Source organism: Rhynchophorus ferrugineus, unplaced genomic scaffold, assembly GCF_030347505.1.
Source record: "Rhynchophorus ferrugineus isolate W39M unplaced genomic scaffold, kcgeb_rfMv2 rfM1, whole genome shotgun sequence".
NCBI classification, from domain to species: domain Eukaryota; kingdom Metazoa; phylum Arthropoda; class Insecta; order Coleoptera; family Curculionidae; genus Rhynchophorus; species Rhynchophorus ferrugineus.
In genome coordinates, this window is record NW_027472580.1 from 52,846,373 (window position 1) to 52,853,921 (window position 7,549).

At 31.4% G+C, this 7,549-nt stretch overlaps 1 long non-coding RNA gene across 1 annotated transcript; it reads left to right on the plus strand.

Moving 5' to 3' along the window:
• The first annotated feature begins 776 nt into the window (after positions 1–776).
• On the plus strand, positions 777–1,192 carry LOC143194002 (uncharacterized). The gene is made up of 2 exons (XR_013005159.1): positions 777–826; positions 926–1,192. It is a non-coding gene; the product is annotated as an uncharacterized LOC143194002 (long non-coding RNA).
• The last annotated feature ends 6,357 nt before the right edge of the window (positions 1,193–7,549 follow it).

The window sequence follows — 7,549 nt, forward strand, 5'->3', positions numbered from 1 at the left end:
TTTTTGAGGAGGATAAAAAATAAAGTAAAATATTTTTACTATCTGTTTTTTGATAAGATGCTTATATACGTTTCAACAAAACCAAAAAAAAAAACATTATTTGGTGCATTATTAACCATAGTTCTGTTATGCTTGCATATAAACAGGATCAATGCGGGATAAATACATCAGTATGTATTTCTCAAATTAAAATTAAATTAGTTAAGCTAAAGTTGAGATTAACACCATAGAGAAATAGAGATTTAACTTCATAGGAAATTTTGGCGAAATGTTTCGCGACGTCCAACATGTAGATGTCGCTATATTGAACATAAAACAAGTTTTATTCGTTATGCTAAGATCCGCGACGGGATCTGATTGTTTCATTGTTTCATTGAGTGTTCTACGGTTTGTTTATTTTGTAAGCCATTTTTAATGTGATTATATAGAAAAGAGTGTGATTAGAATTTTATATATTATTAAATAATTATTGTAAAATTATTATTATTTTATTTTATTACTATATACAAGTCGGTAGTTGAAATGCATTCTCGTTCTAAGAAGTGTTGTGTGCCCGGATGTACAGATGGTGAGAAAGTGCATTATCGTCTTCCGTTAAAAAAGTACCCGGCGATCTTTAAGAAATGAGTAGAAAACATTAAAAATCCTAAATTGGTTGGGTTAAACATGAAACAGATTTATGATCGTCATACCATGTCAGACATTTTTGTGATACATTTAAATTTTCCTTTAAGTATTTTTGTAAAATTTAGTGATGGCGAAAATAATACCACGAGCCCAGAATATGTACAAATGGAAGTGGATCAAAATCAAAATGATATAGAAGGTAAATTGAAGCAGTCAGTCACATTTCTGTTCATAATGTTCATAAACATCTGTTAATAACGTTACCATTAGTTTCCAAACTGTCTTACTTTATTTGTAGTGCCTATTTCCATCGTTCCAGGCCCACAACCAGGGTGTTCGAAGCAAGTATCATCGACATTTGAACAAACCCCAGAAGTTAATGGTAAAGTTTGTATTCATTCAGCTAGTATCCCCGTTTGTGCTCATTCTTACCGTTAATTACTTGACTCTATAACTTCAGTCCAGATGTTCCTATAAGAGCAAACAAAGTTTTCCATTGTACCGTAGTGTACATCTCAGGTTATTTAGTAAAACTTTTGAAAAAAGAAATTAAGTGTGACATACAATTATGAATAAATTAGTAGAACCACAAATTGAGACTAATTGTATAGAGGCAAGACAATATCTCATGCCCCAGACTACAACATAATTGTTTTATTATACTCTCAGTAGGTCTTTGAGCTATGTCTTATTTTATTCAGCGATTTATCCACGTCGATAATATAACAAAATTTTTGTCAAATATTAAAAAAAAGTCAATTTAAAACCCTTCAATTGTACATTCTATAATGATCTTTTGAATAAAACATTAAAAGTATTAACAAGGTGTGCTATATACTTTTGAGTAAAACAGGTGAACAGAATATTAACTTACTTATTAACAGACAGAACTTTGATAGATCCTATTAAATTGAAGGCACTAAAAAAATATGAAAAAGAATAAAGACGGAAGAGATAATTTTGATTTGCAATGCACCAAAGTTTTTTGCTTACAGTTTTATATATATGTATATAATATACTTTATATATATATATTTATTTTTATATTATATTTATATTTTGTAGATAAGTTTACATTATGTATTTATATTTATTGTTATAGATTATATTTATATTTATTTATTTTTACAGATTTTATTTATATTTATTTATTTTTATATATTATATTTTTATTTATTTGAATTTTACTTAAAAAAATTATTTCAGAAAAAAATTGTTTTTTATTTAAATTTCATTGGCCAATTAAAAATGACGTCAAGGCTGTCACGTGCCAAACATTACTAATGAGCCAATCAAATGTCTCCCCAGTAAAATATTTTTCTTACAGGTGTCTATAATGGAGATTTAAATTGACCAATCAAATTACTTGAATGGTCCATTATGGCGCCCTTTGGATGTTGGGCAAAACAAAACTTTGCGCCTGAATCCTCTATTGAGTTGCATCTTTATTACTCTATGATTAACCCTTTTACACTATAGAGTTCTTGTGATTTAGTTCGCATTAATCTTATGATTTCCTGCGTGTTGTCCAGTAGCTGTATTGCTTTTACATTGCTGAGATTTAGTAATTGGTTTTCATGTTTTAAGGCAAAATGTTATTCATAAATCTACTTGTTATCGAGGTCATCGTGTAGTTTTTAGTTGATTACCTAGATATAAGCATTGGTCTAATCGAAACATTATGTTTTGACATCGGCGAATTATTTGTTTCTTGGATAATTTAGTGCAACAATGTAAGCCCAAATAGGCCTTATAGTATACCAATAAACCCATTTTTTTGAATTGAGGTCAAGTTTGGAGTATATTCCGACTCCGAGGAACCGGGCATCCTCCAAGTAATAAATTATTTCTTTATCATTTTGTCGCAACGCAATATTCACATGGACAGATTTGGAGCTATAAACCTATATTTCCCAGTTTTTCGTCCATTTGTTGATCACATTGACTGTCCCTTTTACTTTCTCTACCGCCATAGGTAGATATATGTTTTTCGTCATAATGCCTATTTCATCTGTAAATATTCCAAGGATTATGTTTTTTGTTATCAGGAAATCAGCGGTATAGAGCTGATACAGGAAAGGTCCCAAGATACTACCCTGCGGAACTCCAGTCGAAAAAGGTTTAAGTGTACCCGATGCGATTTAATACACATTAAGATAATATGTTGCAAATACTTTAAAAAAATCATAAACACGCGCTAGCGCTTGCGCTAAAAACAAGCACTTGAAAAGGAACACTCAAAATTCTTGAATAATTCAAAGTTACAAAGTCCTTTTTGAGTATCGATGTACCTTCGTTTGACAGGCCGCTTTTGTGCTAAATTTCCATGGCCACGAGGAGAACGAACGGTTTCCTAAGGTTTGTTATTCTTAAATTCTAAGAGTTTACAGCTGAGAAACCGAGTTACGTCAGTCCAACTTTGATGGTCAAACACTCTAAACTGCTTAAATTCTACTAGACTGGAGTAAATCATATTTTTGCAAGTTACAACAAGTTTAAGAACAACAATACTGCACTAGATACTGAGCCAACAATACTACTCTAGCTACTAAGTTATCATATTAATCGTATGACGCATTATAGATGCGTTTTTGCGAGTGTATAATAAAGTAAATATTAAAATTAGGTAAGACTGTAATTAGAAGTTATAGAATTCTTAGTGAAATAAAGGAAAGAGATGAACATAAAAACCTGTCATAACTAAAACCGAGTGAGTGATGGTTCGTTAGAGGCAGGTAATGTGGTTTGGTGATTTCTACAATGATCTTTTTTGTTATTAATACATACATAAGTAGAAATATAATTTGAGCTTTTCTTAATAGATGACTGATACGAATTCAATTAAGCTATGCTATACAGTCAAATGTTATTGAGCTAGAACAATTGATGTTCCAGAAATACAGTTTTATCCTATATTGATTTTATAACTTCTCAAAAAGAGAAAATGCAATGCAGGTATATTTGAAAGTGTGTGATTTAAACGGTAATGTGTGCGTAAATGACCACTAGTGCCAATACTGGTTTGATCGTTTTCATCCCGAAAGTTTCGGTCTACTTGGTCATGTGTCGATCAGTTAATAATAATATATAAATGTTCTACTGATAGGTGCTACCTGCTAGTGGTACTAAATTAAATTTAACGGGCGATAAACTATATTTTTGGTGTACAGAAACCTGACAAACGACTTTTAACACACTGAAATTTGATTTTCTCGGCTGTATATTTCTGGAACGGAAGATATTTTTACAACCTAGTAATAAAAGTTAACATCCAGATGTATGACTCTTTAGGGACGACATAAGGTGATCATTAAAATTTGAAAATAAAACAACTGTTCCTCAACTTTATAACGAACGCGATGTATTGGATTAAATAAGGCGTGCGAATAGTAGTAATATATATTCTTTCACTACAGTTACAAATAATGTATATTTTCTTTATCTGCTGAAATATAAAAAAAATTAAAGTTTGAGACAGGCTAATTTTCTGGGAAATATAGGGAAATGAAAAAAAAAAGATACGGAAAAATGTACTTAAAAATATTTTAAAATAAAACATGTGGAAGAAGATCTAGACGATTAAACACATCAGCATCAGTTGAACATTGACGGCTTCTAAGGAAAATTGCAGATGAGCTAAGGTTTGGGTGACTCAAAGCCGCGAATTTAAATAGTTCCTTAAAACATTTTAGTAATAGTAGTACAAGTAGTCCAATATTCATTTCACCTAAACTACGCAAGTTCGGTGTCGTATATTCTATTTAAACTTCTTTAAAGTCTTTAAGATGGTAGTTATCTTCAATTTATGATGTATAACACAATTAAGTTTCCGCAGTTTGAAATTCGATTTATTGACTTGACATTGTCTAAAAATACACTTAAGCCGTATTGACTCGAGAATCTTTTTAAGAAAACAGAGTGTTAAATCAGGGTATATTTTGAGGAATCTGTATCAATTGTCATTTATATATAACGAGATTTGTTCGCTTAGGCTTGTGTAGATTTGAATTTATCATAATTCTGATATTATTATTTATCATAAGTGCTATATTTTTTATTTGTTATTTTATATTTTCAATGAATTATCACAAAATAAATTGCCACAAATATTACCAACAATCGCTGCTCTAGATGTACGCCAAACACAACATAAAAAGGTGAAAATACCATTCCGGAAATGGTTCTAAATTATTCAAAGGATAAGATTTAAAAATCTATGATGCGATGAAAGGTTTCAAGGAGCCATTATAGGAACGGTCGGCTACGTACCTGGATGACTTTGGAGAATGTTGGAGAGGTCCGATGCCGAATTCTTCGAAATCCTGCATGTCCAAAATGGCCAAAGAATTCCGAATTATTGAAATGAATAAAGTTGTTTACTAGTCGAAATTCTTTTTAATATATCAATTATGCTATTTTTTACTTTGGAATTGTTTAAGAAAATATATAAAAATGCCATATCTGGTAGTGACATCTGTATATAAAGTACGAGAAAACGATATAGTTGGTTTAATATGTTCTAATTTATTAAATTTTTCCTCTGTGATTAAGAGTAAACAAGTCCACTCAAATTTTTGTCTTTACAATGAAATACATTTGGAGCATTCATTTAATTTACATCCCTCATATAAGTAGTAAAACATTTCTTTGGCGTTTATTTTCAGTCTAATCTCGTAATCTAAAGCAGAATGCAGTCTTGGGTATAGTAAATTTCGTATCACTGAGGTTTTAAGAAACTTTAAGTTTTTGATGTAGATATTGGCAAAATTATGTTTAAATTCTTAATTACTTGATATATTCCAATATCAGGTTTTGTTGTACATATCGTTTTAGCAACATATATATATATATTAAGAAGTATTAATAGATTACTGAACCAATCACTTCATGTTTGTTTATAGGATTATTTTCTAAGTCCTAAAAAATTAGGCAGCAGAGATCAGAGCAACCTAGCTTGTACCCAGCGGTGAGTTACAATTCATGAGTTACATTCACAAATCATTTTCCCATTATGAAGATCAAATGAGGAGCTTTGCTAATTATTTAAGTAATGTAGTAACCTAGTACATTTATTAACCATTTAAGTAAAGTTTTTCGAACATTTTCGGAGTCTGACCAGAAATACACAGCCGAAAGAAAAACCCTTGGAAATCTACCTACCGTCAAAGAGCGTACAAGATGTTTTGAGATAAATAAGAATCCTCAAGGAAGAAATAACACCACGCTATAATCCTGTGGACTTAACTCTCTTAAGACATCTGCCACACAGGAATTATGAGCCTAGTTGAAATAATCAATGTCTTTTTTAAGTTCGCAGCACAATAGCAAAGTGGCAATGATCGCCAAGCCAGATGAAACAGCACAAGATATGACCTTGTACTACAGGTCTATTAGCCTCCTAGCAGTAAATGATAAAATTATGAAAAAACACCTATTTGGATTAATCAATCTCCAGAAGGGAAGGCAGAAGCACATCTGGGTCAAGTGCAAACAACCTGCAGCTTCGTGGTTCTAATTGTTTGTTAGTTGTTAACTGCTTGCCACTCCCATTCATGAAATGATGGCAAAATAATGGTATACAAATCCATCATCAAGCCAACCTGGATATATAGCATTCAATTAAGGGACACAGCAAGTAAAGGCAAATTTCTAGAAGAAATTTTCTCTGGAAATTTGCTTTGGAAATTTTCTAGAGCAAGACTTTAAGGAACAAGCTGAATATTCCTCAAAGCAAGAGCAATAAATATATGTATCTTGATCTCTGTGTGCGAACAGTATAGTAGGAAATAATACATTATAGCACAAAGTATAGTAAAACGTAGACTTGTAATAAATATAAACATGCTGGCATTGGCGCTGGGTGGAATAAGACTCAATACTGATAGAATCAGCAACATACTGATGTAGAAGGATGAGGGCTTCGTCCACAAATCCAGAGAGAAAAAATACAAAAACAAACGATTTAGAAAATGGAGAAGACACTGGATTGTTGTTCCGAAATAAATTGTTATGGAGCAGAACAAAGAAAGGAAAATAATTTTCAATTATGCTTCTTAATTTAACCCTGAAATTAGGTCCCGAAATCTGAAAATCAATAGTAACTAGCACAAAGCAAATTTGATACATATTGCAGTACTGAAAATTAGAGAAACAAGCTAAATAATAGAGAATTATTTTAACTATATGCGCTTTATGTTTTTTTTTATAATTTCAGTATTCAGCTGATGAAATAATATTATGCCTATTAACTACTTATAGTTATTAATTTTTTGGAGCAGTCGATAAAGAGTATTTACCCGCAACTTAAATTGTAAAAGCTAGCTATAACTTAAGCTAGAACAAATAGAGCTTTTTTAATTTTGGTTAATGAATTTGGGTATTTTAAAGTTGTAGTAACTACTGGCGATGCTTACTCGTATTATTCTTGTTTTTGTTGGGACGTTTTCTTTACTCAACATTTAATCTGTGAGGTGTTAAAAAACGTGGATTATATTTTACACAGCTACTACAAAAATATCATCGAAAACATGTTTGAATAAACTTATTTAAACAGTATTTGTTCAGTCACGATAATGCTCTTTCAACAATCAGTGTTCCAAAATGAAATAAAAATAATAAAAATGATATATGGCTATAGAAGAAAGAAATTAATAACGGGAAATTGTCACTTATATTTTGCTAACAGTAATTGTTTGTCCGATGATATGGCAGACACGTTCTATTAAAAAAAAAACGAATTTTCATCGACCAAACGGTAAAAGCGCAGGAGCCGTGTCCGAGGAGGCAAAAAAAGGTTGGAAAATCGGCCTCGGGACCCCGAATCATAATTTTTCAGGCCGGAAGCTATTTTTATTGGCGAAACCGGAGAGGAAGATGGTTCGACGTGCAACTCGTTCGCTTGCCCATATCGGTTTTCCGTTTC